Source organism: Panicum virgatum, chromosome 6K (genome assembly GCF_016808335.1).
Source record: "Panicum virgatum strain AP13 chromosome 6K, P.virgatum_v5, whole genome shotgun sequence".
Taxonomy (NCBI): Eukaryota; Viridiplantae; Streptophyta; class Magnoliopsida; order Poales; family Poaceae; genus Panicum; species Panicum virgatum.
The window spans coordinates 9,963,181-9,981,345 of NC_053141.1; the positions used below are offsets into that span (position 1 = coordinate 9,963,181).

General features: G+C 47.0%; 1 long non-coding RNA gene across 1 annotated transcript; it reads right to left on the bottom strand.

The window, feature by feature from the left end:
* Window positions 1-913: 913 nt before the first annotated feature.
* On the bottom strand, window positions 914-2,794 carry LOC120711655. The gene is made up of 2 exons (XR_005690391.1): window positions 2,383-2,794; window positions 914-1,334 (listed from the first exon to the last, which is right to left on the bottom strand). It is a non-coding gene; the product is annotated as an uncharacterized LOC120711655 (long non-coding RNA).
* Between the last annotated feature and the right edge of the window lie 15,371 nt (window positions 2,795-18,165).

Consider the following 18,165-nt stretch of genomic DNA (forward strand, 5'->3'; position numbering starts at 1 on the left):
ACACACTGCATCTCCCCCGACATCACTGTCGCGGTAGCGCTGGGACAAGGCCGCCTGGCGCTCTCGATGCAGCCCCGCCTGAGCGCTGCTGCCTCGGCGGAGCTTGCCGGGCTTGAGACACGCCTCGCCGGTCTTCGCCTTGGGCATGGTCTCGACAGGCGCTATCTCCTCTGAGGTGTGGAACGAGACTTCCGCGCCGGAGCCGTGTACAAGATGCTCAAGCAAACCGGCTGCAGTGTCCCCTTTGCTGACCTCAACTGGAACAACTTCGCCCCGATCAAAGTCCGTGTTCTTCTGGATCCTGCGCCATGGTAACACAAGGACGCGAGAGTTTCTGCATCGTCATGGGGTGCTGGGCTCTAAGTTTTGCCCATTCTGTCCTTCGGAGGTGGAGGACATTGACCATCTATTCTTCTTGTGCCCCCGCATTGCCGCATTCTGGGCTGTGGTCTGCCCTACAGCGCCTCCACATGGGCTGCCGGACCTGCTGAGAGCCATCTCTATCCCCGCAGGCCCTCTCCGGCATACGTCCATCCTCCTGCTCTTGTGGATCATCTGGAAGAGCCGAAATCGTATGGTGTTTGACGGAGTCAACCAAGGGGTGGCCACCATGCACGCGATGTTGAGCGAGCACACGCGCCTTTGGGCCTCTCGTGCACCCCGCCGTCTCAATACTGAACCGCTTGAAACCTGGTGTAACCCTCTTTTGGATGTAACGTGAATCTAGTGTAGGCTTCCCCTTCCCCTGCTGTAACTTTGACGTGCCGAGCTGGCGTTGTAACTTGTAAGACCATCTTGGGCTTTGGCCCCATGTTTAATTGAGTTCAGGTGGGCGTTCTCCGCCCCCCCCCCCCCCCCCCCCCTGCTGCCTAAAAAAAAAGTTGCAGAAATTTTAAGACGGCGTGCACCAGAATAAAATTGAACAAGGACCCAAATATTTCTGAACATGAACATCTAGTTTGAATGAATCAGATTTCCGAGCCCGTCTCATCATGCAGTTCACAGCCGTAGCGCCACAGCAACTTGAAACGAACGCAAGGCCACATCTCTTTCTATCTTGACCAAAAGAATCTCACCAAACCACACACGGAGACAAAGCTGCGACGTCCGGCTCGAACGAGGGGCTCTCTGTTATCGCTTCTTAGCTGCCCGGCTCCTCGTACCTGCCGGTCTGGCCGGTTGACCATGCTGCTCATGGCCGGCTTTGTAGCAACGCCTTAAAAGCGTGCGAGACAGCTGAGCGTTTTCTGCTCATCCCGGCAAGCTTCCTCTGATTCTGATGACTTTCAGCACTTCCCAGCTTAGCACTGAAATATTTCTCTTGACTCCTACTCCTGAAAAATAGATTTTACTGACAGTATGATTTGGAATCCAAAATCAATATTGTATGCAGATTTTGATGAACAAACAATAGGCATATTAATTATTTTGTTTCTTTCTAAAAATAACAAATAGGTTGCTCTATTACCCACTCTAATGTTACAACTGTGTAACTTAACAAGGATGAGAATATACTTTTCAGTTTTCACTATCAGTGTCTTTTACTGACAGTTTATATCAAGATGGGAAGTAGCTTGAGCTCTCAAGCACATTAACTATGTCATCCAAGCAGCTGCGGAGCAGACAAGCAGGGATGACCATCGCCATGTATTTTTTTTTTCCACCAGAAGCTTCCACTTATGGCTCATCATGTGGTCACCATTGTGCATCCATCCCAAACTGTGACCACACTGTGTCCTAAAAATCCTAGAAAAAATAAATATACAAACCATGCAGGAGAATGTAGAGGTGCATGTGTTTTTGGCAACAACAATCCACATTTTGCTCTAATAGTGCATCTCTACTTCTCTAGCACCTGAAGGTGTCCTACTTACACATGATTGTCTAAACAAATAGGATGGAATTGATGACAAAGAGTCAACTTGAGATAACACAGTAAAAAGAAGAGAAACTCAAAGCGCCTCTCATGCACAAAGAGGAATCAGTGACCTTCCACTGTGGCTGAAAATTATGCCATGCAATTGCCATGGGATTCGACGATAGCATCTAGTGTCCATTTACATTTTTTTACAGATATTAACATCAAATCACTTGTAATTTATCCCTCTCAATCGATAGTGTCAGTTTGTTTAATGTGAGCTCAGTCAGATGGGCTGACAGAACTAACAAATTGTATGCTAGTGGTATCTAAGTTGGTGTATGGGCTCTGGGCGGCAGCTAACTCGGGATACTAATCATTCAATACAATTCTTTCAATTCAAAATTTCGTCAAGAACATGGCAGTCGCAGCTCAGATGTTTCAATGGGTGATTTCAACAAGCACCTAGCATGCATCGGTGAGAGGTGCGTACTGCTGAGAGGCGTACATTGTCACATCGATACCTTAGTATTCAGCAACATTGCCGGCGATGACTGTCATCAGCATTGCAGATTTGCAGATCCCGGCACCAGTACAACTGCCCGCCGCCGAGGATAGGGGAATCGGCGTCCCGGATCCTGCCCCAGTCTTCGGGCTCGGCAGCTAGCGCGCTCACCGGTGGAGGTGACCTTGGCACCGCTCCATCGCGATGGTCCAAGCCGCGGGCTCCCGCTGCACCGCTCGGCTGTCCTCGTCGGTGCCGGCGGCCAGCTCCCCGCGAGTCCCTCGGTGAGCAGCCACCCGAGCACACGCGGGCACCGCTCCATCACGATATTCCAGGCTGGGCCGTGCCACGAGGCCCGGGCGACGGCGAGGGTGGGGGTGGCGGCGCGCGGCGGTCATCGGGCGGCAGTGGCGTGCGCGCGGCGAGCGGGAGGAGCGGAGGAGGCGGTGGCGCGCGGCGAGCGGGAGGAGGGGAGGTGGTGTGCGCGCGGCGAGCGAGAAGGCGGTGGCGCGCGGGCGCCATCAGGCGGCGGGGGCGTGCGCGCGGCGAGTGGGAGGAGAGGAGAAAGCGGTGGCGCGCGGCGAGCGGGAGGAGGGGAGGGCCGTGGCACGGAGCAGAGGCAAAGTAGAAGGCGAACGGGTACGCGGGCGGGTATCAGGGTTTTATTTCCCAACCGGAAACCGGTTACCGCCGCCCTCCGGTACCGGTTTACCGGACCGGTTAGGCCGGTAACTGGTGGAAACCGGTTAAATTCAAATTCAAATTCAAATAAATTCAAATTTTTCCGTGCAACCAGTTCCGACCGGTTTACCGGCCGATTTGACCGGTTTACCGGTCGGTTTGACCGGTTTGAAATTCAAAAGCTCCCGTGCAAATGGTTTACCGGCCGGTTTTACCGGTTTACCAACCGGTTTGACCGGTTTACCGGCCGGTTTGACCGGTTTGATCGGTGGGCCTTCATGGGCCGGCCCATTTTTTTTCTTTTTCTTTTTTCATTTAACTTTAAATTCCCACAAACTATACTAAATGAATGAATTTTTGAGAAAATTTGACACCATTAGATTCATTACACCTTGAAGTATTTTTAGGAATTTTTTGGGAATTTTTCATTTTTTGAATTCAAATTTAAAATTTGAATTTTGGCCGGTTGGGTACCGGCCGGAACCGGAACCGGACCGGACCGGTTTGACCGGTAACCGGTCAAACCGGACCGGTTCCCACCGGTTAGGTTAACCTTGGCGGGTATGCGACTATGCGAGACATCGGTGAAAAAAAATAGGTTAAAATTTTTTTGCCAGAAACATTCTCTAACTTTCAATTTTTATGGGTATGCACTCTTTCCCACCTCCCTCAACGGTGGGCTCAATTTAAATGACAAAAATTTTCAATTATTTTCAATTTTTATAGTATAGATAGATACTTAAATATTTCTTGCAACTCTCAGATTCCTATTCCTATTCCTTTTTGAGAGTGTTTTTTTTACAAATAGATGGTTGTATGAATGCCAATTAAATACAATACTACATAAACTATTTATATGAGCGGGTAAAATAGTATTTTTAAGGGCGGATGCCGCACTCACCCCTGCTTTTCGCGCCCCCTGGAAATTCATTTCTGGGACCCTACAAACAAATTTTTAAAAAAACGATGGAGGAGGCCGGCCGCCGAGCCGCACCCCACCACCGCTGCAGCTCCGCGGGCCGGGCACGCCAGCCACGCCACTGCCATCTGGGCGCGGCCGCCGGAGCAACGCCGAAGCTCCATGGCGGAGCTGAAGCTCGGCCGGCCCGCTGCCAGATGAGCTCCCTCCGCGGCGGAGCTGAAGCTCGATAGTGGTGGTGCCGTAGCCAGAGTCTCCTTCGCGAGTGCCCTCTATCCTTCCGTCCGTCACGACTCACGAGAAGGGTGCTGCCTGCCTGATTGTGTGCTTGGCTTTGGCGAATAGGAAGTTGGGGTGGGATCCACATGTTGCCGGCCCGCTCCAGGAAGCTAGCCGCGGACGAGCTGACCCATCTGTCCCATGGTTTGTGCAGCTGAAATTTGAAGGAAGAAACTACAGATCTAAGAAGATGAATCGAGAATAACAACGTGAAGAAGCAAGCTAGCTGCAAGGGAGCTGACCCCTCTGTCCCATGCGAAGGTCGCCGCACTGTTGGAGTATGGTACATTGGTACCAGCACGTTAGTGCCGGTCAAATTGGAGCCGGCACTAACGTGTATGAACCGTACAAAGCGGGTACGTTAGTGCCGGCTAGAAACTCCAGCTGGCACTAACGTGCCATCTCCCAACGATCAACCCGTCTGCCACAACGGTCAAAAGACACGTTAGTGCCGGCTGGGGATTCTAGCCGGCACTAACTTGGTCAATTGCATGTTAGTGCCGGCTGGTAGATCTAGCCGGCACTAAACGTCCACACTTAGTGCCGGCTAAATCCACTAGCCGGCACTAACTTGCCCCGTATAAGTCAGGCACTCCTTCCCCAGCCCGACCATTTCATTTGGCCGAGCTCCTCCTCTCTCTCATGGCGTGTTAGAGGGGAGGTGCTGCCCATTTTCCCCCAAATTTGTGAGGATTTCACCCATCCAAGTGCATCAAAGGTTAGTAGCTTCTTCCACTCTTTTTTCACGGTGTTTATTCTTTGTTTCATGCTTTCTAGATAAAGAAAATAGTGATTTTAAGGTTGAGGAAAAATGAGCATAATTTTCCAATTTATTCATTAATTTGAGTAAAATAGAATCGATTTGTTACTTTTTAGAGAAGGTTTTCTAGATAGTTTGACTATGACACATTTAGAGTAATTTTTTTGAATTATTTCACGGGGACATGTGTATATGTTATTATGCAAAATTTTAAGGATTTTAAGGATGAGGAAAAATGAGCATGATTTATTAATTTGTTCATTAATTTGAGCAAGGTAGAATTGATTTGTTGCTTTTTAGAGAATGATTACTATATAGTTTGACTATCACACATTTAGAATGAGTTTTTTTGAATTATTTCAAGGTGACATGTGTATATGTTATTGTGCCAATTTATTTTGCTATTTAATTTAAATTTACTAGATAGGTGGTCTATGACACATTTACATTTTTTTTGAATTACTTCATAGTAACATGTTTTTAGGGATAATGAGCATGATTTTTTTTTAATTTGTACAGATGGACCGGCAATGGATGCACGGAAGCCGGAGCACCTCGGCGTGGATTCAGGGTTTAGATTCTTTTCTCAAAGCGGCAATGGCAAATAGGTCGCCAAAGGGTTTAATCTGTTGTCCATGCAGTGTTTGCGAAAATAAAAAGAAATTCCGAAAAAGAGATACTCTATGGAATCACCTGGCCTTGAATGGTTTCATGAGTAACTATAGCCTTTGGACTAAGCACGGCGAAGTTGGAGTTATGATGGAAGATAATGAAGAAGATGATGATGGTGATAACAATCTTCCAGATTGGGCATGGGTTCATGAAGCAGGTGGCTTTTATGATGAACCAATGGACGAGGGTGAAGCAAATGTTGCACAAGAGGATCCACCTGACGAGCTAGGTCAGGCGTTGCTTGATGCACAGAAAGACAGTGAGACTGTGAAGGAGGCATTAAAGTTCGAGAAGATGTTGGAGGATCACAAAAGGCCGTTGTTCCCTAATTGCAAACCGGAGTAAAAGAAGTTGGGTACCACGCTGGAGATGCTGAAATGGAAGGCAACTAATGGTGTAACCGATAAGGGATTTGGTGAGCTATTAAAGATTGTAAAGAACATACTTCCTGAGGGTAATGAACTGCCGTCAACAACATACGAAGCTAAAAAGATGGTTTGCCCTCTTGGATTGGACGTGCAGAAGATTCACGCATGTCCTAACGACTGCATCCTGTATCGCGGCGAATACGAGAACTTGGAAGCTTGTCCTGTTTGCAGCGCATTGCGGTATAAGATCAGGCGAGATGATCCAGGTGATGCTGATGGGCAGCCGGTAAAAAAGAGAGTTCCTGCAAAATTGGTGTGGTACTTCCCTATAATACCACGTCTGAAGCGCTTTTTCAAAAACAAGGATAACGCCAAGTTGATGCGGTGGCACAAAGAAGACCGTAAGGAGGATCACATGATCAGACACCCAGCAGATGGGTCCCAGTGGAGAAACCTTAACCGAGAGTATCCTCAATTTGACAACGACCCAAGGAATATAAGATTTGCTCTAAGTGCGGATGGAATGAATCCGTATGGTGAGTTTGGCAGCGCTCATAGTACATGGCCCGTGACCCTATGTATGTTCAACCTTCCTCCTTGGTTGTGCCTGAAGCGTAAGTTCATCATGATGCCGGTGCTTATAGAAGGGCCAAAAGAACCTGGCAACGACATTGATGTGTTCCTGCAACCCTTGATGGATGATCTCTTACTACTCTGGAAAGAAGAAGGTGTACGTGTGTGGGATGAGTATAAACAGGAGTCCTTCAACCTCCGAGCTTTGCTTTTTGTATGCATCAATGATTGGCCTGCACTTGCAAAACTTTCGGGACAGTCGAACATGGGATACATGGCCTGCACCCACTGTTATGATGAGACCGATAGCATTTATTTGAAACACTGTAAGAAGTGCGTATACATGGGCCATCGTCGATTTCTTCCTACCGATCACCCCCTAAGAACCGAAGGGAAGCATTTCAAAGGAGAGTCCGAAACTCGTCCTAAGCCTCTATTCCGTAATGGAAAGCGTGTGTTCTCGATGATCAAGGATGTGAAGGTAGTATTTGGAAAGGGTCCCGGTAGCCAACCTGTTCCCAAGGATGACCAGGGACATGTTCCAATGTGGAAGAAGAAGTCTATATTGTGGAACCTACCTTATTGGCAAGTCTTACAGGTTCGCAACGCAATTGATGTGATGCATCTGTCGAAGAATCTTTGCGTGAACCTACTAGGCTTTCTGGGAGTGTATGGTAAGTCAAAAGACACATTGGAAGCAAGGCGCGACATGCAGCAGCTAGCAGGACGACAAGGCTTGCAACCCGAGAAGAGAGACAAAGGATGCCACTATTTAAAACCTGCCAGCTATAATCTGAGCAAAGAGGAGAAGGAAAGTATGTTCGATTGCTTGAACAGTATCAAGGTCCCGTCTGGGTACTCCTCAAATATACAGGGCATAATAAATGTGAAAGAGAAGAAAATCCAAAACTTGAAGTCCCATGACTGCCACATCCTGATGACACAATTACTTCTGGTTATACTGAGGGGTGTTCTACCGGAAAATGTGAGATTGGCAGTTGTAAAGCTTTGTGCGTTCATGAATGAAATTTCGCAAAAAGCAATTAATCCAAATAATCTAATAAAGCAGCAGAAAGACATTGTCGAATGTCTTGTTAGTTCGAGATGGTCTTCCCACCTTCCTTCTTCAATATTATAACACACCTTCTAGTTCATATTGTGACAGAAATAACTATCCTGGGTCCTGTTTTTCTACACAATATGTTCCCTTTGGAGAGGTTCATGGCCGTATTGAAGAAGTACGTGCGCAAACGTTCTCGCCCAGAAGGATCCATTGCTAAGAGCTATGGAACAGAGGAGGTCATTGAGTTTTGCGTTGACTATCTTCCTGATCTCAATCCGATTGGGCTCCCCGTGTCACACCATGAGGGGCGACTAAAGGGAAAAGGCACACTAGGAAAGAAATGTAATATGAACATCTCTTGTAGTGAATTCAGCCAAGCAAACTTCACGGTTCTTCAGAATTCATCCAAGGTGGCTCCATATATTGATGAGCACATAAATATTATACGGTCCGAAAATCCACAGAAGAATTTTGCTTGGATTACACGCCAACATATAAAAACTTTTGACGGCTGGTTCAGATGAAAATTATTGGGCAACAACACAGTTGATCAAGAACTTCAATGGCTGGCCAGGGGACCATCAATAACCGTCCAGCAATACCAAGGGTACGAAATCAATGGGTATACATTTTATACAAGAGCTCAAGATAAAAAAAGCACCAACCAAAACAGTGGTGTCCGTATGTGTATAGTAAACAGTAATGGAGAAAAGAACAACTACTATGGTGTCATAGAGGAGATATGAGAACTTGAATATGGACTCATAGTTGTCCCTCTGTTTCGTTGCGAATGGGTGGCTGGAGGAGGCGTAACGAAGGACCGGTATGGGATGACCATAGTCGATTTTAAAAAGATTGGATATAAAGATGAACCATTCGTTCTAGCCAAGGATGTGACACAAATGTTCTATGTGAAGGACATGTCGAGCAAACCGAAGAAGAAGTCGGATAAGACGTCTCAAGCAGACAAGGCTGGAAATGAGCCGAAACGGCACATAGTTCTTCCAGGAAAAAGAAAAATTATTGGAGTCGAGAATATTTCGGACAATTCGGAAGATTATGACCAGATTGATGACCTTCCTCCATTCTCAGTTGACGTTGACCCCAGCATCCTCTTATCCAAAGAGGACACGCCTTACTTACGCCGTGATCACGTCCAAGGCACTTTCGTCAAAAGGAAGATTATCAATGTTCCAGTAGATAATGATGATGAGTAGTACTTTTATATAAATTATATATTGTATTTTCTCATTAAGTGATGTAATGTAACGCACCGCGTTGTATTTGTCTCAATTCTCGATACTATTCGTCCAATTAGGACACAATATCATCTTCAGATAATATTATATTTTTGCATGATATAAATATTATTTACATTCACTAATTTTACATTACTAGAAGCATTGAAATATTAAATTACAAACAAATAATCAAGTAATATGCGAATTGATTACATCATTGTATATGCTACTATTGAAATTTTTTTGAATATTTTTGCATGGATCAAAATGAAATGTTTCGATTTATTATGAATAACAGAATTATATACACATATAAACCCTATACGCTACACATAATTGATAATGGTTGCATATTCGTTAATTTACTTCAATTACTATTATTATTGTGTAGATATAATTAACAATATACTTAAAAAATTATGATATCAATTTTCAATTTATTAATCTATTTATTAAGCCAATTATGAATACATTTACTAATATTAAAAATTTTGTGTAAAAGAGAATTGGCGCGGTCAAATTTTCTTTCCCGCCAGTTTGGACAAGTTAGTGCCGGTTGGTAAACCTAGCCGGCACTAACGTGCGCACGTTAGTGCCGGCTAGGATTACTAGCCGGCACGAACTTGTCTCGCTGATGTCATAGGGGCATGTTAGTGCCGGCTGGTCTTACCAGCCGGCACTAACCTTCCCAACAAATCCCTTTTCTTCTCTCCCCCAAATCACAGAATTTAGATCGACGTCGTCGTTGCCCCGGCCGCGCTCCCTGCTCGCTCGCCCGCGCTCGTGCGCCGCCGCGCCACCCCCGCCGCCCGCCGCGCGTGGATCCCAGGCCGGCCCTCGCCCGCGGTGCCGCCCTGCCCCCACCGCCCCGACCTCGTCGTCCTCGGCACCCCGACGCCGCCCTACCCCGGCCCCGTGCGCGCGCCGCCACTACCTCGTCTCCGGCGCGGCGCCCCTCGATGCCGCCCTGCACCGGCCCCATGCGCCACCGCCCCCGCCCCCGCCCCCGCGGCCGCACGTGGATCCCCGGCCAGCCTTCGCCTGCGTGCGCCGGCGCGGGTCCCCGTCGACCTCCCCGGCCCGGCACGCCGTGCCGGCCGCGCATCCCTCGCGCGTCCCCAACGCCACCCTGCCCCCGCCGTCCAAGGCCGCGCCCCAACCTTGTCGTCATCAGGTGAAAATGTTGCTGTATTTTTTGGGGATAACTACTTGTTAATAATTTGTTACTGGAATTCGTCCCTCCTTGCTTGGATCTTACTGCTTTGACATGAGTATGTGTTTGTTGAACTTGCACCGACAATTACTTCATTTGTGTATTTCCTCATCATTTAAATCTAGTGACAGGAGCAGTAGAAGTGTAGAACTGTGGGCTTGAATCTTCAGTGTCCAAGAGACGCCTGATCGTGATTTCTTCCTTTTTCCAAATCAGACTTCTAGGTAGTAACAGATGCTGTTCTTTTCCTTTCTTTACCGCACTAGCTTAAAGCATAAAAATCTCACGCCTGATGTTCAGGTTTAACATGCTATTGAGAATTATTGTCAATGTATATTAGTATAATCACAAAATAAAAGGGCCCATAAGTCATATATGGCCCACACAAAATTTTCAGTCACAAGGATCCCAGAAATCCTGCATCTACTAGTAGATAGTATATTAGTATATGGTATCATCCGATGGCTGAAATAGTAAAGGGGACAATGCTTTGGACACAAGTAGGAGTACATCATCATAATTCATTACTTGCACTTGCAGAAACACAGATTCTACACATAGCATGGCATGCAACTGATGAGAGCAGGTTGACTCCATGGAAAGCTGCCTTAAAACATGTAGCTCCATGAGAGCTCCCCCACATTGCACAATTACCCTAGCACTAGTATGTAGTACAATAATTAACTTCTAGTAGTTTATATGAATCAAATAATCATTGATCGTATATATAATACTGTTTATTGTACCGTGATCAATTCTTGATCACGTCTGTTGCGGTAGTGATTAATCAGTCAGTGTTGAGTTGATGAATGAATGATGATGATCACTTGAGGTTTGACCACCGAGCTGATGTCTGGTGGAGGAGCTAGCAGCTGATCGATCAGTTGAAAAATTATAATAAACAGAATACCTTCGATTCGTCGGAGTCTACAGTCCGGAATCCTCCAACTATGCCAGCCAATCCAGCTTGTCCTAGAAGTTCACCTCATAATGTTACAGTACAAATCACCTCCACGTAATATTATTGAAGTCAGTCTTACCAATTATTAAGTTAATTCAACATCTGGGCATTTAGTTGAAGTAACTAACTGCTAGTCGCGGACATGAACAAGCCCGTCGGGCAGTTTATAGAACAATTTACTGATTAGTTGTGCTTTTGTTCGAAACCATAATTTGTGTAGCATGATCTAAAATCATCTTAATTATCACTTGTTTCCACCAGGGCAACTACACAGAGGAACATTTGAGGGAGCAGCTTGATACACTAAGAACAATAACTGTCAGCTCAAGGGACACTTCGGACCTGGTAGAGATCAACATGAAACTCCAGTTACTGAAATCGATCATAGGAGTGGAGTGAACATCTGAGAGAGAATGGGTGTCCCAACCGTTACCTATTGGGCGGAAAGCTTCGCTCTTTGCGACTGTTTCAAATTCAACTTGTGATCTTTCCACGGAGCACCCTAATTTGGGTGCCGACAGGCCGAGGGACCCCATTGACGAAATCACCGTTAGGACCCAATGTGAGCTTCTGGTTCTTTATGGGAAAAAGCTCAAAGTTTGTGCTGAGGGTTATGCGGAAGTCCAAGAAGAGGGCGGGACAATACATTGCCAGCCGATTCCTGAAGGATTCGCCAGAGTCTTTGTTGACCGAATTACTGAAGAATGCTGGGAAGACATGGACCTCCCAATCCCTATAAGTCCTGAAGAAACAGAACTACAACATGCCGTACACACATGGATCGCGTGGCCAAAGCGCGACATAAGATTGGTGCAAGCAGACACAGATTCCGCTCGGTGCTCAAGGCAAAGATCACCAACGCCAGCTGACAGGAATCCTAGTGTTGGCCCACCTTCTCCACCGCCAGCACGGGACCCCAGCATGGATCCGCCATCACCAGCCGCACAAAGTGAGCCAATTCCGGCATCATCACCAGCCGCACAACAGAATCAGAGTCAGCGACAGAAGGCATACACGGTACCTTCGGTCCAGCCATCTCAAAAGCAGCAAAGAAAGAAGAGAAAGAAGGCTCCAGAAGAGGAAGAGGCAGAAGAATCGTTTCAAACCTTCTTGCTGAAGCGCAAGCTACTTGTAAGGATCACCGGGGTGTCCGACCCTAGAGGGGGAGGGGGTGAATAGGGTCGCTAATCGCTTTTTAACCTAGGGCTCAAACTAATTGCATAAGATAAACTTAACACGACCTACACATGCTAGTTATGACTAAGGTTTATCTATGCTACCCTCTACTTACCCCAAAAGAATTGCAACCTATAGCCAATCCTAATCAAACTAACTAGGAAAGTAAAGGTAAGCAAGAAAGAGTAAATGCGGAAACGTAATGCGGTAAGTAAAGCGGTAAGGGAGAGGATATGCAAACTCCCGTGAAGACACCAAGACACACGATTTAACGTGGTTCGGTTAGGACACCAAAGTCCCTCCCTACGTCCACGGCCTCTTGTCCAACACGAACAAGTGTGATGCCGAGTCTCTTCGCTTGATCACCGTCTTGCCACGCCTCCAAGGCTCCCGACAAGCAAAGGCTAAGTGACGCCAAGTCACAAAGATGAGGTCACCGCCACCGTCTATCTCGAAGCATCACCACGGCACCGTCTTCACTATCTTGGAGCTTTAACACCAAGTAGGGGCCTCCTTCCCCGCACAAAGTGTCGTTGCTACTCCACACCAAGTCGGAGGGTCACACGACGAGTACACAAGGTGCTTGCCGCAGCAAGGCTTTCTCTCAAGCTAGTTCTCTCAAGAACTAAGCCTAAACAAGCACTAAGCACTCTCACAAGTGTGCTTAAGCCTATATGATGTACAATGAAGCTCTATGGTGGTTGGAGATGATCTTTAGCTCTTGTATACTTCCTTGAACTCCAGCACTTTCAAATGACCCGGCCTTGGGGGTATATATAGGCAGCATAAGCAAATATAGCCGTTGGAGAAAAGCTGCCAGAAAACTGCGTAACGCCGGTTAATCCGACGTACCCCAAAAGCCATCATTGGTTCAACCGGTGTATGTAAACTGCTATTTGAAAAACTAGCCGTTAGCAATCAACCGGTGTATCGCCGGTTTAACCGATGTAATCAACCGGTGTATGTAATATTAGCGTCGGTTTAACCGGTGAGTGTAACTTCTTCACGTTCCTCCAAAAACCACCTCTCTGGACAACTGAACCGATGCAATTGACCGATGCATCGTCGGTTCAACCGGTGTAGGTATTTTCCTCGGTCTTCATCTGCTAATGCACCGACGTATATCACTTTCGTAGCGTCGGTTCATCCGGTGTAAAACCCTAGCCCGCAGACCTTCTCTGTGATTGCACCGGTGAGTTCATTTTGCCCTACGTCAGTTTAACCGATGATAGCAAAATGCCTCACTTTCGTAGCGGAACCCCCGTAGGGGCGGCCCTTCGGGCATTGCTACGCCTCTCTTCTCTTTGTCATCACTTGAACCTAAAAGCCTGAGAATAGTCATCTTAACAATCACATTAGTCTAAGTGTTGTGTGTGTCATCAATCGCCAAAACATTATATTGAAATATGGCATGAGAGGCCATTTTCGCTACACTACTGAGGGAGGCTGCGAACAAGAAGCCAGAAATAGATCCGGTTGCAAAGGCACACTTTGTTAAACACTTTATTAAAGATCCCACCAAGGAGAAAGAAAGAGAGTCGGATTATGATCGGCAGATCAGAAAGTGCTACAGCAACCCCAAGAATCGCCTGATTAATGCAAAGACCGTTCCCCAGCTCGGAGAGCAGTCCAAACAATCGATCCCTCCATTGATAGTGTCGCATGGAGACTGTCCCGATGAATCAAGAGATCCATTGACCATGGCTGGGATGATATTGCAAACTGATCTAACAAGGGCTCAATTGCTTGGGGAGGCCCTACAGAATGCCCGCGGCAGGAAAAAGTTTGTACTTGGTGAACCTTTGATATGGCCAGAGTTGCTACCATTCCTACCAACGAGAATGGCCGAGTTACACAAATGGTATGCTGTGCAATCTAAAGCTAGTAAATTAGAGATGTTCCCAGCTCGGATTAAAGATGAGCATTTCTGGCGGGGGGCAGATGATGTATATATCGAGTTTGCATCACTCTACGATTTATACCGTCAAGATGCCCTTCACAAGTCCCTCGTCAGTGTATGGTGCATGTAAGTATTGTCTCTCGTTTCATTATTTTAGCCTTGTGTGTTGACTGATCCCCATTTTTCTTGTGTCCCGTAGGTCAAAAATTCAAATTTGCCGAAAGAAGAACTTCCATAACGTCGGGGTCTTCGACCCTGATATTATACACGAGAAATCGGTAGCGCTAAATCCTGGAGACATAGTCAATGTTATATACAGGGGGTTGCGTAAGAATAGCATGTGTCCCTTCATTCTCTTGCCATACAACCATCAGTGAGTCGTTCTTTGTTGGCCTTTTTTTTCAATCCCTTCGTATTAATAATACTGTTTAATAACTATTATAATCAATATTAATTGGTTATGCGTATGTATATGCACAGCTTTCATTGGATATTGCTTTGTATTCGGATTGAGGAGCACAAGGTCTTGGTGTACGACTCGTTAAGGCAAGATAAATCAAAGTACCAAGATGTCATCGAGGTGGTAAATACTGCATGGAGTCACTACCTCCACAAACACATAGGCTTGCCCATAGGTGAAATCGAGCCTCTTCATTGGGTGACTGATTTTCCGGTATGAATATACTCTCGCTACTAATGTCATTCGTAATAAACATCAGAAAAATTCTATATCGTAACCCACATTTGTTCATAGTGTTGGAGACAGGGACAAGGAAACAACTTATGTGGATACTACATATGCGAGTGGATCAACTCTTTTGCAAGTGAAAAAGGGTAAATGACAGTGGAGGCATTCAATGTACGTGAGCACAATCACATCTGCTCATTATTTTAATTCATTATTTTTTATTCTCATGTTTTTATCGAAAAATGTGACAGCGTTGGCGGATGAAAGAAGAACTCATTGAAATCGCTCGGATCAGGGCAATTCAAGAAGCTATATGCGGATTTCTACTCGATGAAGTCATAAATCCTAAGGGCGAATTTCATGGCGATCTCCGTATAAGCGTCGCCCAAGAAAATCCGACGACGAGGAAGCTGATACGTTACTATAGTTGATGTGCTTAATAATTTGTAATATCTCATGTACTTTTGAACTCCTAAGTGTTCCATACATGACAAATATATATATATATATAATATTAGTGTAATATGTTGTTCTAATAATATTGTGCAATGCAAATAGTACGACTATGTAGTCACATACGGTAGAAATACGCATAGCCATATGTATAAAAACAAAAAGAAAAGAAACAGAAAGAGGAAAAAACATTTAGTGCCGGCAAGTTATACCAGCCGGCACTAACCTTGCTGTCAGGACTCGGGCGGGGTCGGGCACGTTAGTGCCGGCTGGTATTACGGACCGGCACTAACATACGCACGTTAGTGCCGGTCAGAGTAGCCGGAACTAACGTCTGTCATGTTAGTGCCGGCCATTTAGTGCCGGCCACAGGGACCGGCACTAAGCCGTCCTGTGACCGGCACTAATGTGCCTTTCTCCAACAGTGCCGGACGCCGCTCCCGCCGGATGCCGCTACCGCCGGACGCGGCTCCCGCTGCCCGCCGGAGGCCAGTCGCGCACCGGCCGCCGCGCCTGCCGCCCGCGGAAGGCTGCTGCTCCCGCCTCCGCAGTTGTCGAGCCAGGACTCGAGCTCCAGGATGCACAGCACCTCCCGCACGCCGGCCGTCGCGCGTCGGGAGGAGGCCGCGCCTCTCTGGCCACTGCGCCGCCGTGGGAGGCCGGACCGCGTGCCATGCTCAGGGGTGGCCGCGTCCCTCCGGCCGCTGTGCTCGCGCCCCCGCCGGCCGCCTGTTCTATTCTGAGAGAGAGAGAGAGAGAGGAAGATGTGGCTGCCGTGAAGAGATGGGCAGAAAAGCAATGTTTTAAATCCCCGGCTAAGACGTTTAGCGACAGGGCTATCGTTACGACGTTTAGCGGGCTATAGCCGATATTTAGCGGGCTATAACTGGCTTTAGCGGGCTAAATACTATAGCGGCTGCCTTTTCTAGAAGCTATAGTGGTCTATAGCGGAAGCTATAGCCGGCTATTTAAAATCTTGGAGCAAAGATAAAGGAAAGGACAAGAGAGTAGGAGAGACATATAGGAAAAGGTGTGACCACCCGCTCCCCACTGCAGCCAGTTAACGGCGCGCGATTGGTGGAGCGCATAGAGGCGCGGATCGATGACGTCCTCGATCTGGCGATCTGGATGGGGTTGATTTTTAAAGGCGGGTGATAGCGTCGTCCGCTTCTAAAAATTCATTTGTAGAGGCGGGTGACACTACCACCCGTCTCTACAAATAGATTTTCAGGGGTGGGTGCTGCCCCCAACCGCCCCTATAAATAATTTCTTATCTATTCTAAAATTTTATTTAAATGAAAATATATAGCAAACTAAATAAAAAAATAAAATTTTTACCATAAGTTTATTGTGACATGTAGAACCTAAAAAAATATCAAAACTATATTTCAGCATATATAATGGTTAAGTGAGTGAAATCATAATGTATAACTCACTCACTCTATTATCTCATACAACTCAAGACTAACTTTATGGTTTCCACACTCATAATCACTTTATACACTGAAATATGCTTTTAATATTTTTTTTCTAGTTCTATAGATCACAATAAGCTTATGTTAAAAATTTCACCTTTTTTCGATGTGTTTTGCTATTTTTTATGAATTAAATGAATTTCTGAAATAAATTTAAAAAATATTTGTAGGAACGGATGAGGGGTGACCCGCCCCTACAAATGTCATAGGGCGGGTCATCCCCTCACCCGTCCCTAAAAATGGTCCATTTTTAGGGGTGGATGAGGGGGTGACCCGTCCCTAAAAATATATTTTCAGGAGCGGATCAATTGCTACAGTAACCCGCTCCATTTATAGCAATGGATCAAATTTTGACCCGTCCCTAAAAAAACCGGAGTGTTCCTACAAATTATTTTTTTGTAGTGATATACAATCACTATAACATGGTCAAACAGAGAAGACATAAGGGCGGCCAATGACATGGCCGGGTACAACCTAAGGTCCTATTTTTGGGAGCTTATGGATCATCAACTTTTGAGATCCAAAAGCTAATGTCCTAAAAATGACACATTCTTTTCAGATTCTACGAATGTTGAACATGTCTTCCAGCTCAGCTGATCCTGTCCGGCTGTGGGCAGTTCCAACCATGTCTACGGAGGGTGTCTAGAGGGGAGAGATCAATAAATGTGTATATAGACACTACCTCTCCAATGCATAGTGTCTATAGGGGTTTTTATGGAGAAGAGAATTTAATAGCTCTATGCATGCAATGTTGATAGAGGAGGATCAGTTGTGCAGGTCATGTAACAAACACCGCTGCAGCTACGACATCCATCTCATTTAAATAAAAAACATCCACTCCGAGCCCCCTAGGAGCAGGGCCTCGGAAGCCCGGGCGCCTACTAAGAGGGCAAAACATCCCCTCCGAGCCCCCTAGGAGCAGGGCCTCGGAAGCTTGGGCGCCTACTAAGAGGGCGGCGGCAGGGCATCTTCTGTCGCTCGGGGCGCTCCCACCCGGCTGGCGGCGCCGCGCTGGCCATGGCTACGGCGGGGCTCCGAGCCGGCGGATCCGGCGTCCCAGGGGCCGGATCCGGCGCCTCCGGGTGCGGATCTCCGTTGTCGCAGCGCCGTGCCTCGGGTTGGTGGTCGGGAGAGGAGACCATGACGACGACGGCGGCGCCTTTCCTGCTCCCTCCGGCGGCGCGGTGTAGGTGATGCCGGTGGCCCTATCGGCGGTGGGCGCGCGGTGGCCTCCGTGTTCTGCTGGGTGCCGCGCCACTGTCCCACCCCCATTGGCGACTGGACGGAGGGGATGGCTGCATCGGCGTCCACGAGTGGTGGTTGGCTGGCTCCAGCTCTGCTTGCGCGCTGGGCAGCGGAGGAGGTGGCGACTGGCGAAGG